Source organism: Bombus vosnesenskii, unplaced genomic scaffold, assembly GCF_011952255.1.
Source record: "Bombus vosnesenskii isolate JDL3184/JDL3185 unplaced genomic scaffold, Bvos_JDL3184-5_v1.1 scf7180000015328, whole genome shotgun sequence".
In the NCBI taxonomy this organism is placed as follows: domain Eukaryota; kingdom Metazoa; phylum Arthropoda; class Insecta; order Hymenoptera; family Apidae; genus Bombus; species Bombus vosnesenskii.
This window is the reverse complement of record NW_022883941.1, coordinates 1-11519: the sequence shown is the minus strand read 5'-3', so window position 1 is coordinate 11519 and position 11519 is coordinate 1. Positions and strand designations below refer to the sequence as shown.

The following is an 11519-nucleotide window of genomic DNA, read 5'->3' as shown; positions in this document are numbered from 1 at the left end:
TTCACCGCCACCGACCTGTCGAATTCAATGAATATATGGCCGGCTCTCGTTTTACGCACCCCATAGCTCCTTCCAAGGTGCTCCTAGCCGCCATTATTTTCCTATAAACTTGAAGCCATTCGCAGCCTTCTTCAACTTTATCTAGAATGGCTTCCTTCCATCTCCTATTCCTTGGTACGCCTCTGTCTTCGATAACAACCTGCCGGTTGTTACCCGGACGCACCATAGGGATAGCTTGCTCTAAGGGAGCCCTCCTCTCCCTTTTCCTTCTTTCTATCCTCATCCAACCTTCAGAATCCTCACTATAATCCTGTTCACTCCTTACCTTCCTGATTTTCCTCCCACACGCCTCGGCGTATGTGGCCTCTCCTCTTCGGCGCCTCTTAAGTTCCACTACTCTCGTTGTTTCAGCCGGCGATACCACTTTCCTTTTAGGCTATCCGCCTTTAGTCATCATCGCTTCTTTCATTCTTTCTGTCCTGTCTACCCTTCTTTCGATCTCGATAGGCTCTCTTCTTCTCTTTCTCCTTCTAGCCTTCTGCTCTCCACATTGTTCCAAGGAAGACAGGATGCCTTTAATCAAATTTCCTATCTCCCTAACCCCCTCATCCTTATCTTTATCCAACTGAAATTTTTTGACTGAAACATTCAACATCTGCGCTGCACCCGCCAAGGCTTGTATGAACCATTTCAGCTCAGCCCTGGAGATCATATCGACCCGACTTTATTCCTTCATAATAGGAACTTCCATCGAGCCGACCGTACATACTCTTAAACGATGCCGTATCGACGAGGCGAACCACCACATATGTTCGACGCGACCCGCTAGCGCATGCGTCCTAACGTTACCCATCACGTAAATGGCGTCAGTTCTACACACGTGCGCGTCTTAATAGTAAATTTATTACGCGTATTACCGCTTCACAAAATAACGTCATCGCGAGTGTTATAATAACTCCGCTATAATTAAAGAAACGAATCTTACTCGCATGGCCGCTCGAACCTGCAATATCTACGGCGGATAGTGAAGCGTTCCCAGAAAGTGCACGTGCGTGTTAGTATTTGGTGAATATTAATTAATTGATTATTTCTACAAAGCTCATTATCGCTTATGCATTTACCGCAACGCGCGAATATCTTACATTACACGTTCCTCAGTGTGCTGTTTGTTCATAACGACAAGGTGAAATACGACAACAAAGTCGAACGCTACCGCTAATATCGCTATATACGCTAATATCGTCGCGTCAGTTATGGCGCGTTTCGACTCGCGGAATCTCTTTTCATATTTAGCCATCAGATATATCGCGATGAAATAAGGGAATACAGAGGTTAGGACAATTATCTAGTTTACTATTCGATGGAATTTTACTGCAAGTAATTTTTGAGTTATTTGTTTCTTGTTACTTGTTGTTGTTTATTTGTTTCGCTCTTCGTTAATATTCCACATTCTCTTTTGCCATTGCCTTTTTAACACTGACAATAAGCGTTGAGAGAGCAATCTTGATGTGAACAGGATGACCAAAACTTTTACACGAAACGCAACAAGGTTGATTTGTGTTATCCTTGCTTTCTTCGATACAGAAATCTGGATCAATACTTGCATCTGCTAAACGCTAGCAGGTCTTACATTGCATTTCGTTTGTCACATCTAATTTTTGGTGAAAAGTGAATGCAAAATACTGAAAATCAACCGAAGATCAGAAATTGAAGAAAATATCAGGCTGGCTTTTGACACTAATCTCACCAGGCCCGGTCAAATAACTGGTTTTAAAAGTTGAGAAATCAATTAATCGGAGAATATAAAAATTCACGTAAAGCTAAATGAACAAAAGATATAACGATAAATGTACAATTTTAAATTAGATATTTAAACCAGTCATTTGACTAGGGGTGGTGAGGTTAGTGTTAATTAAATAGTTTAGTAGTCGTTGAGCGACATTTTGAATATTCATTCGTATAATAATTAGCAAAATAACTTTTCTTCGTTGATTCCTCCACCATAATTAATTTCCATTATTTATATCCTTCATTGCACATTTCTTAATTCCCCGTTCATTCAGGATATTTCTAAGAATAAAAATCATTAGATCGGTCAAAACTTCAGGTACTACGTCGTGATAATAAAAATGATATAGAGAAAATATCAATGGACTTCAAACTTTCAACCGTGAAAAAATTATTCTCTTACTACATTTTGGACTTAAAAATAAATATCGTTTCACTTTTATTATTTTTATATTAGTATTAAAAGCGAATACGCACTCAAAAAGCGCTTAAGACTTCATCTGCATACTGTGTCATTGCGGAACAGTAATTTTAAGTAATTTTTCACTTTCTCCATGCTGTTGTTTCAATCTTGCTTTGTTTAACGAAATTAAGATTATAAAGTAAGGTAACTAAAGTAATAAGTTAGACAAATGAGTCTGTGATGTTGCCAGTAGGGCTACGAATTATTGTACGATATTTGTAAATATCGACGTAGAGAAAGAATTGTGCTGCGCAATCCGAAAGATACCTGCTGCGTAATTCGAAAGAAAGTGCTTCGTAGAATAGGAATGTTTTTGTTGATGTATACATTTCTTTGTCTAGATCGTTAACTGTGTAGCTGCTTGTGCCACCGGCTCTTGTGTCCCCCTTCCCCCCCCCCTCACACTTTGTAAGTTACTCGGCGAAACTAACGTACAAGGAGTCATTTAGTCGTCTTATTTCGTACCGATAACATGGATCGTGTTGCGTCAGGTTTGCAACATATTCTAACGTATTGGCGGCGTCGGTCTTTTATTACTCTAATAATTTAATCCAATTAAATAATCACACGCGAAAATAATAAAATTTTATCACATAATTTTGTACGCGACGTTAGAGTTCTTGTTCGCCGATTATAATTTTAACGCTCACGGTAATGTGATCCTATTTCATATTACAAAGCTTCTGCAGGAGCTCAAGAATGTAAGTAGTTTTAAATATTGTATTTCAGTTTGTTCTCTTATACAATAAATTTATTATACAATAAAAATGATTGATAATTTAGAAAACTGTAAATGCCCTCTTTAATTGAAATAAAGTCTTAAAATCTTAACATTAAAGTACAATAAAACTGGCTGATACGCATCAAAAATCACTGAATATGTTGTTCTCAAACTTTTATATTAGAGTTCCAATTTACATATTTATTAGAGTTTAGTCTTTATTGTTGCTAAAGTTTCACGTTTGTTATTATGTGTTACCGATTTTAATATCTTATGTTTTGTTATAGACATATCACTACTTCAACTTCGTCATCTTCTTCAGGAGTGTTCTAACAGTGGCACAAAAGCCAAGTATGTAAGTATTTTTACATACTTACTTTCAGTTATGTCTATTCTGTATATTTTTCTTTGATCACTATCAATGCAGAAATACAATTTGACTGAAAATTTAGGAGGATAGCATTTTCTGAGGTTATTTTTTCGTTAAAATAAAATAAGAGTTAAAGTCTTAATACCGAATTATAAAACAAATGACTAACATACTACAGATTATTTTAGATTTTACACATTCATATTAGAGTCTCAGTTTTTATACTTATCAAATTTTATTAGAATTTCAATCTTTATTATTGCTAAAGTTACTAAAGTTAATAAACCTTCATTTTTCACTATCTCCAACTTTTCAAATAGTCAGCGATCACTCATCCTGTTTTGTTTCGTAACAGATTTTTCGCAGTCTGCATTTCTATTATTAGCCTTTCAACGGTTCCTGTCTGATGTTAGTCTCCCGGATGAAATTCGCTGGGATAGCGCAGCATCCACGGTAACGTTCTCTGTTTGTCTGCTTCGAACGGTGAGTCGCATGCATTTCTGTTCTTCTGGTCACTCAATTATGCCGTAGGATAAAAGACCCGAATCGGCACGGGTGACTGGTTGTATTACGTAGAATTCTTTGCGAGCATAGTGAACGCGGGTATCTTTTATACCCGTGAGTAGTAACGCTCTTTTTTTCAAATTTATTAGTTTAAGATAGGTCTTCTTGCACAGCGCGATGATAATAATTAGTTTTTTAATAATTAAGTTAAACATATACACTTGAGAATATATTCGCGTTATTTATAAATATGCATGTTAATATTCCGTATGAATATTTGCAAATGGCAAATATCTACACGAATATACTTGATCTTTAGCAATGAATTAATCGTGACAATATTAACCCCTTAACCTACAACTACGGGCATAGCCCGTAGTGCGATGATCGAACCAAACGTAAATATTACGGGCATAGCCCGTAGTACGATGATCGACCAAACGTACGGGCATAGCCCGTAGTACGATGATCGGACCAAACGTAAATATTACGGGCATTCTCAAACATAAATCGTAGGTTAAGGGAATAAGTCGCGTTCGTTTATTTCACTTCTCCTAGAATTTAAAATATCAGTTAATCAAAGCAATAATTTTGAACACTGCTTCTGCATTTTCGATTATGTGCTTTGATAAAGAGATTATCTGAGATTATTTCTTTCTTAGTAATATATTTAGAGTCAGTTATTCCATTTGATCGAGTCTCAGTCTTTTTCGCTACCTTCTCTGCAATATTAAAATTTTGTTCTGGTTTATTAAATTAATACAGTAGTGTTACTTAGTTACTATTAAATTAATAAAGTAGAGTTAATCAGAATCGAAGTAGTAAAATACAAAATGAAAGAGCGTTAGTCCGTTAAATAAAAATTACACAAACTAATCATCTTCTCAGATCAGGATTTTCAAGTTTAATCCGTGGAGGTGGACCTGTGGTCGGGTAGACGCGTTTTCGAGTGACCAATCTATTTCAGAGAATTTCATTCGAATAATCGTCGGTAGAACTGGCGCGAATGAAACATGTCATCGTCTCTGCCTTTGCCCGTCGATTTTTCGAATTTCGTGATCGTGATCGCGAGTGGTTTTCGAAACGAACGTTAATATTGCTCGAGCATGCACGTGCGAACAGACAGCGATCGCTATATGATCGTTGTTCATCCATGAGTACTTGGATCAGCTTCCGCGATTTATCTTTTTATTTCACCTTTGTACTTTATTTTTTGGTTTGCTATTTAGAAAGTCTCGAGCTTAGATGGAAGTTTCAGCGGGCATTGCGCCCGAAGGAAGAAGAGGCTATGAGCCGAAGAGACCCGGCAAACTGCCATAGAAGAGGACAACTATCAATGACTCCTCAACCTCTGGATCATCCAGGGCATGGGAAGTCATACTTGTTACTACTTTGTCACTATGCTCGCTTTTAGTATTTGTAGTAGTAGTAGTAGTAGTAGTAGTTCTTTTTTTGGCCGATGAAAGGGAAGGACGTAACGGGCTAGAACACAAACTAACCAGACGAGAATGGGTGGAGACAGCTCGGGGAAACGCCAGTTACTTGAGCGATCACCCCAGTTCAAGTACATAATAGTTATATCGACAGTGAAACTATGTCGTTACCGTAATTTTAAAAAAGTTATTCTGTTTTAAGGCGTGACGGAATATTAATTAGAGTAACCATACGTAATTACTTTCATTGCTGTAACATTATAATGTAATGGGGAAACCCGATATTTGGAAAAAGAGCGTCCAATATCACTTTTTTAAAGCATTGTCCGCTTTTAATGGAAATAAAATAATCGTTCTTTTCGGTGTCATTTTATTCTATATTAAAAATGAAGTTTGTGTAGCATCGGTTTTATAGCATACTCGTAAATATCGCGATTCTATAAACGAAAAGAAATTCTAACTAACTTTGAATATCTCAAAATGATATTGCAGATAACTATTCTATTGTTGAAAGAGATCATTCTGAATGGCAAGATCGTGGCTTGAAAGTTAACATCTTGTCTCTGAACGTGCGTGTCATAAAACGACCTACGAAAATTCTCACAATTTTTGTTCCTCCCGGCGAAACAGTATTGACGTAAAAGAAATTTATCGTGGTTTACGTTTCACTTTAAACGTTAGGATAATAGTGCAAGGATAATAATATAGTAATCTAAAAACAGAAAGCTGATACCTGGTCGAAATAAAATTGTTTCTCAAAAATAGGATCTACTTATGACACGATGTATTTTGCATGAATTGGGACATAAAGGTCAATAACTGGGTCATTACATAATTTTAATGAGAAAAAGCGTCAGGTTTCAAAGCGAGCGTCTTTATGACTTTCGGTCTATAAAACTAAGCAAATCGCGAGAAGTCGCAGCTGCTTTTAGATTCTATAATTGCAGAAATGTATATTATATTGCATGTAGAAAGAAAAGATTCTTTTTAACATATTCCAAAAAAGTTACGTACCAGCATTCAAAGTATCACAAATTGTACCTGTTATCTAAATAATTAGTCGATTATTTTAATGTGACATTTTCAGTATTTCAAACAACTTGGAACATGAACATTTTGGCGGAAGAGAAGAATGATTATTAAAATTTAAATAAGATCCAATGGAGGAAAACTTATCATTCGTACGCATTACAATGTACAATTTACAAAATAATTTTCTTTCTCATTTTTGTCCTAATTTTCTAAACGACGTCTAGGATTTCGTGTATTTAAGCATTCAGTGTTTCTTAATTTTTTACATATGACACATACAGCATGAAGGGTGGGCGCAATCTGGATAGGGTTCAGCATACAGTGCTTGTGACGTTACTAGATTCTGCTGAGTCTTTTCATACACATGCAGCATATCTACATACTTGCTCAGTAAATGAAAATTCCACTTTCATAGTAAAATGTTTTAGCAATGTCGATCGTTATTTACAGTTTTTACTATGTCTCCCGCCAACACGCGCTACAAGTAATCCAAGGTGATAAAAATATACGGACTTCGGCGACCTGCCGATTCCGACGTTCCATCGATATAAACAGAAACCTATTTCTTCTACTTCGGACACTTATTACGACGTAAAATTTGTTGCCTACATTTTTATTTACCCTCGAACTACCTTGTATTAGGTGTCGTTGAAATCGTCCCAACACGCTCTGATATACTAGACATAAAAAAAAGTAGGGCAAATAATTAGCAAAAATGCAGACGACCTTAAAATCTTTGAAATCTTTTCACCCACGAAAGATTGTTACTACCACATTATGGCATCCTCCGCGTTGTATATCTTTTGTACAGTATATACAGGGTGGTTGGTAACTTGGTGGTACAAGCGGAAGGGGGTGATTCTACGCGAAAAAGAAGTCGAAAATACAGAATAATCGTAATTGTATCGTTGGCGTCTGTTAGTCCAAATATCCGGTACATTCTATTAAAGTTATTTATTTAGAACAAATTGTGCATATATGACGATAGTGTCGTTTGCAAACAAACTTTTTCGAACTGTTTTCTCTTTTATTTACATATGTAACATCTAGTGTATACATCGTGTAATATAATTTTGTATCAACGCGTCCCTAAATTTTGGAATGTAGACCATAAGCATCCACTGCCGATATGCCCAGCATGTTTCAGAAACCTTATTGGTTAATTATTATAATTTCGAACAAGAACAAAGCTGTCATAGCGTAATTTTATATTTATTTATCTTTCTATTCGACTTTGCTGTCAGTCAAGGTTTCGAAATATTTCCCTTCTATGATTGATTTCCATCGTTAACTTGTGTCTTAACATTACTGGATAAAAAAGAACCAAAGACTTTATATGTAAATATTTCGATAGTCTTTTGTCAAAGGTATAATGCTAAGAGAACGCAAACAAGCATATGCGTAACAATGTTGTTAGATACTTTCAAAGCAAGTTAAAGTCAGCAAAGTTGAAAAAAAAAGGAGTAAGGACAAAAACCTGAAGATCGCAGCAAGGTTAAGCAATAACATCCAGTTCTAAGTCCTTTCTCTTTACTTTTGTTGCTTCGTTTGATAGTTTTAACGACAGACACTCTTTTAACAAATTACTTGAATCGCTTCTTACTTTTTATTTCTGCAAACAGTTTATGTTAGCTATGCTCATAAAAAATACTAATAATTAATAATTTTAATAGGGGGAGAAAAGTTATTCCACTGAAATATAAAGTTCAATTTACCAATATGCATTGAATGTTTTTAACTTTGCACTTATATTAATTTAAGACAACTATAGAATGTTATTAATTAAATAAATTTAAATAAATGCAATAAGTATCAATCTTACATGATATACTAAGATTCAAATATTTCCTTTCGTGTTAGAATTTGATTAAGTAGAAAGTTGTATTTTCTAATTTTATTAGATGATCTTTGAATTCTGTTTGTGAGCCGCTTAAACGTAAAATCCATGCTTTTGTGCTCAGAGGCACAGATAAATTCAAGGTAAGAACTACTTTTCATAAATTATAATAAACGCATAGTACGTTTAATTATCATAAATACAAGATATGGTATATTAAAAATCAGTAATTACATAGAGATTATTTCTCAGTAGCTGTAAATTGCTAAAAAGAGAAGACGATCACCTACAGGCGATGCTAGTACTGAAAGAACATTATAATACATCAGAAGAATTTGTTTTGCGCTTCTATAATACCACATTAGTATTCCAGGGATGAACGTGCTTTATGAGAACGTAACGTTCTTCTAATAAAATACCTGATTTCATAGTGACTTTGGTCTAAATGATATTTTACGAAACGCTCCAGATTCGTCATTGTATTGATCGAAAAATAGGCAAAACAAAATTATAAAATTCTATCTCGCCACCTGGAAATGATCCTAAAAACTTGTAAAAAAAATGCAAACTAAGCGAAAGAAAACTTTGAATAACCTACTTTGAATAAGCTCTATTTGGTTTTGGCTCTTCTCTTGGATGAACTTTTTGGGTGAAGAAATTTCTAATAAAGGCACGGAAAAGAATTCTCTGATGATTACAAGATAAACATGGAAGATTATTTGACTCAAGTCGCGAGTTCGAGATTTACGTAATCAGATGGAGAGCCTCTGAAGGTGTTAAAAATCTGAAAACTGTACAACTAAGCAAATATGAGCCCGCCAGGTTTTCATTCTTTAATTTCTTTAATTTAGATATTTTACTTGTCAGTGTTTATTCTTTAACTGTCATCCGACAATGTACATTAAACCCCATTTCCATTTTCCACAAAAAATTGTCAATTTTTGTAATCTAACGTTTCATTTTTGTTCCCAATTTTGTTCGTTTTTACTTTATGTTAACATTTTACTGTTCCCTTCTCCATAAATTATTTCAGCCATTTAGAAGGTATATTTCAGGAATTCCAATTGTGTACATCAAAACTAAACGATATCATGTCTGTGCTATTTTCTTGTGCCGGAACATTTGATTGCTTATTTGACGCAGAAAATAATTTTCTTCTTTTTTGTACATTTTTAGATAAAAATCATCATTATTAATTTCTTTAATTTGCATATTACACTTGTCACTTTCCAGTCTTTAACTGTCATCCAACGATACTTTTTATATTAACAAAAATTTATAAACAATTTATATTAAACCGCATTACGAGATAAAAGGATCTTTTCAGCTAGGCATTTCCATCTTCATAAAAAAATTGTCAATTTTTTGGAATTGCATCGTATTATCGTGGTGAGTGAGCATGTGTTGCTAGTGTTGTAGCCATCACTATTTTCGTTCGAGGACTATCGAAGGTCGATCGTTTCCACAGATTCCTTCCGTCGTAAACCTCGTTCTTCCTTCTATCACGCTTCAAGGCATAAGGATCGAGAACGGGGTTTGCTGCCATTTCAAGCGCGCCCCGCATTACTCGTTCTCGTAAGTTCAAAATTCGTTGAGCGCTTTGCTTCGCGGATGGCGAATCTTCTCAGCTTCTCCTGGTAGATTGTCTTCGTCTTCTTTCGTTTCCAATGGCAGTATCCGCCTTGGATGAACGATGCTGCTTCCTTGGAATCTCCACTATGTCGCCTATCCGCGTATTCCATTAGACCGACCTCAGTCAGAATTTTCTTCGTAAACATGGAACAATTTAAGCTATATCGAGCATGTACCACGCGTTATATCGTCTGTCTTTGTCTTCCGCCACTATACTCATCGTAATTTTTATTCCAATATGACTTATCGCGTAAAAGTTTTTTATCACAAACAAGTTGCTTGGTCGAAAACTCGAAACATCAGCAACTATGGTGGAGCTATCGAAAAGCTACTAGCTTCCTGTTTCCATGACCAAGAAATATGTTGTCAAGATCGTCATTCTGAACAACTTTTTCTGATACATATAATAGGCTCCGTTTTAGTTTTAGAGTTGTACACAAACGTATGTTTGATAGTGTATATGAATTTTCCTTTTATATTTTCTACAAAATTGTACATTAACATAACATAATACATTAATCGTACATTAGACATAACAAATCTACTGATTAAATACTTATTCGTGTAGCTTAGTATTTTTCCTTCTTTTTTAACGTTACTGGATTATAATCGCCTATTTAACTAACCTGGAATTCCTTGGAATTCAGTGATTGTAATTTTTGTTACTTTTTCCAATGTTTATAATGTATGATACTGTAATATCGTAAGGTAGTTTGAACTAGAAATCGGTTGAAAATAGATAAAAACCGTATACGTCGACTCTCTGTGGTTCGTTTACATTTAAGAGTGCCAACGTGATTAAAGTCACCTAGTTCTTACATAGGTGTGAGGAAAACAATAGACAACGTTAGACGAGAAGGACGGTTTCGTTTTTCAAGGCGTCGAAGAGTAGAGTTGATAGAGCTGGGGGGGGGGGGTTAATTCGTACAAAAAAAGGCATGTTTTTGTGAATTTTTTCTGACGATACAGTTAAAATTTCTTTTTTAAAATCAATAGTACATTGAAGTATGACATTCGAAGAATATTGTGCAAAATTTTCACGGAGAAATATTAAAAAATACGGCAATGGCAGCAATTATTCGGACGTGTCTCGGAAAAAAGTATAATTGCAGTACCCCTCAGAACTTGGTGCTGGAGCATCAGAAATCAAAAGGTTGAAGTTTATTCGTTAGGCAACAGCCTTCCCCAGGTAACGCTGCGAAGGTTTTTTTCGAAATTTTAATTGTTAACTTTTTCCGAACACTTTGAAGGGTAAAACGCGATTTTGTGCGAAAATTTTCGGCTAATTTGTTATTTCAAGATAAAAATAATTAACAAATTTGAAAAGTTTCTGTAGCGTTACCTGGCAAATTATGTACAGAAATAGTCTTCAAAATTTCAAAAGGATGGGTGCAGTAGTTTTGAAGTAATTGAGGGCACCGACTTTGAAAACGTGAGTTGTGGGGAAAACGCTTTAAAGTTTTGGACACTAAAAAATCTGGTATAAAACGTTCATAAACGAATTTTATCGGCTTACCTCTTCACTAGCGTAGCAATTGTTGAAAAGACTAATAAAAAATCAATTATCCCATAATATTTTTCACGATCTTTCGTAACCTGATCTTCAACGGTCACTTATATTTTTTTATCTGACGCGCTACTTGTTAAAGTGCCTTCGTATTATGCGGAGGTGCAATTTTTCTAGGTCGCTATAATCTCGAACTAGTTGATTGTCTATCAGATCTAGTAACTTTTAGGCA

General features: G+C 35.2%; 1 long non-coding RNA gene across 1 annotated transcript; it reads left to right on the top strand.

Annotated features, from left to right (window-relative positions):
* The first annotated feature begins 2874 nt into the window (after positions 1-2874).
* On the top strand, positions 2875-3716 carry LOC117241159. Its single transcript, XR_004494913.1, has 3 exons — positions 2875-2952; positions 3260-3327; positions 3698-3716. It is a non-coding gene; the product is annotated as an uncharacterized LOC117241159 (long non-coding RNA).
* The last annotated feature ends 7803 nt before the right edge of the window (positions 3717-11519 follow it).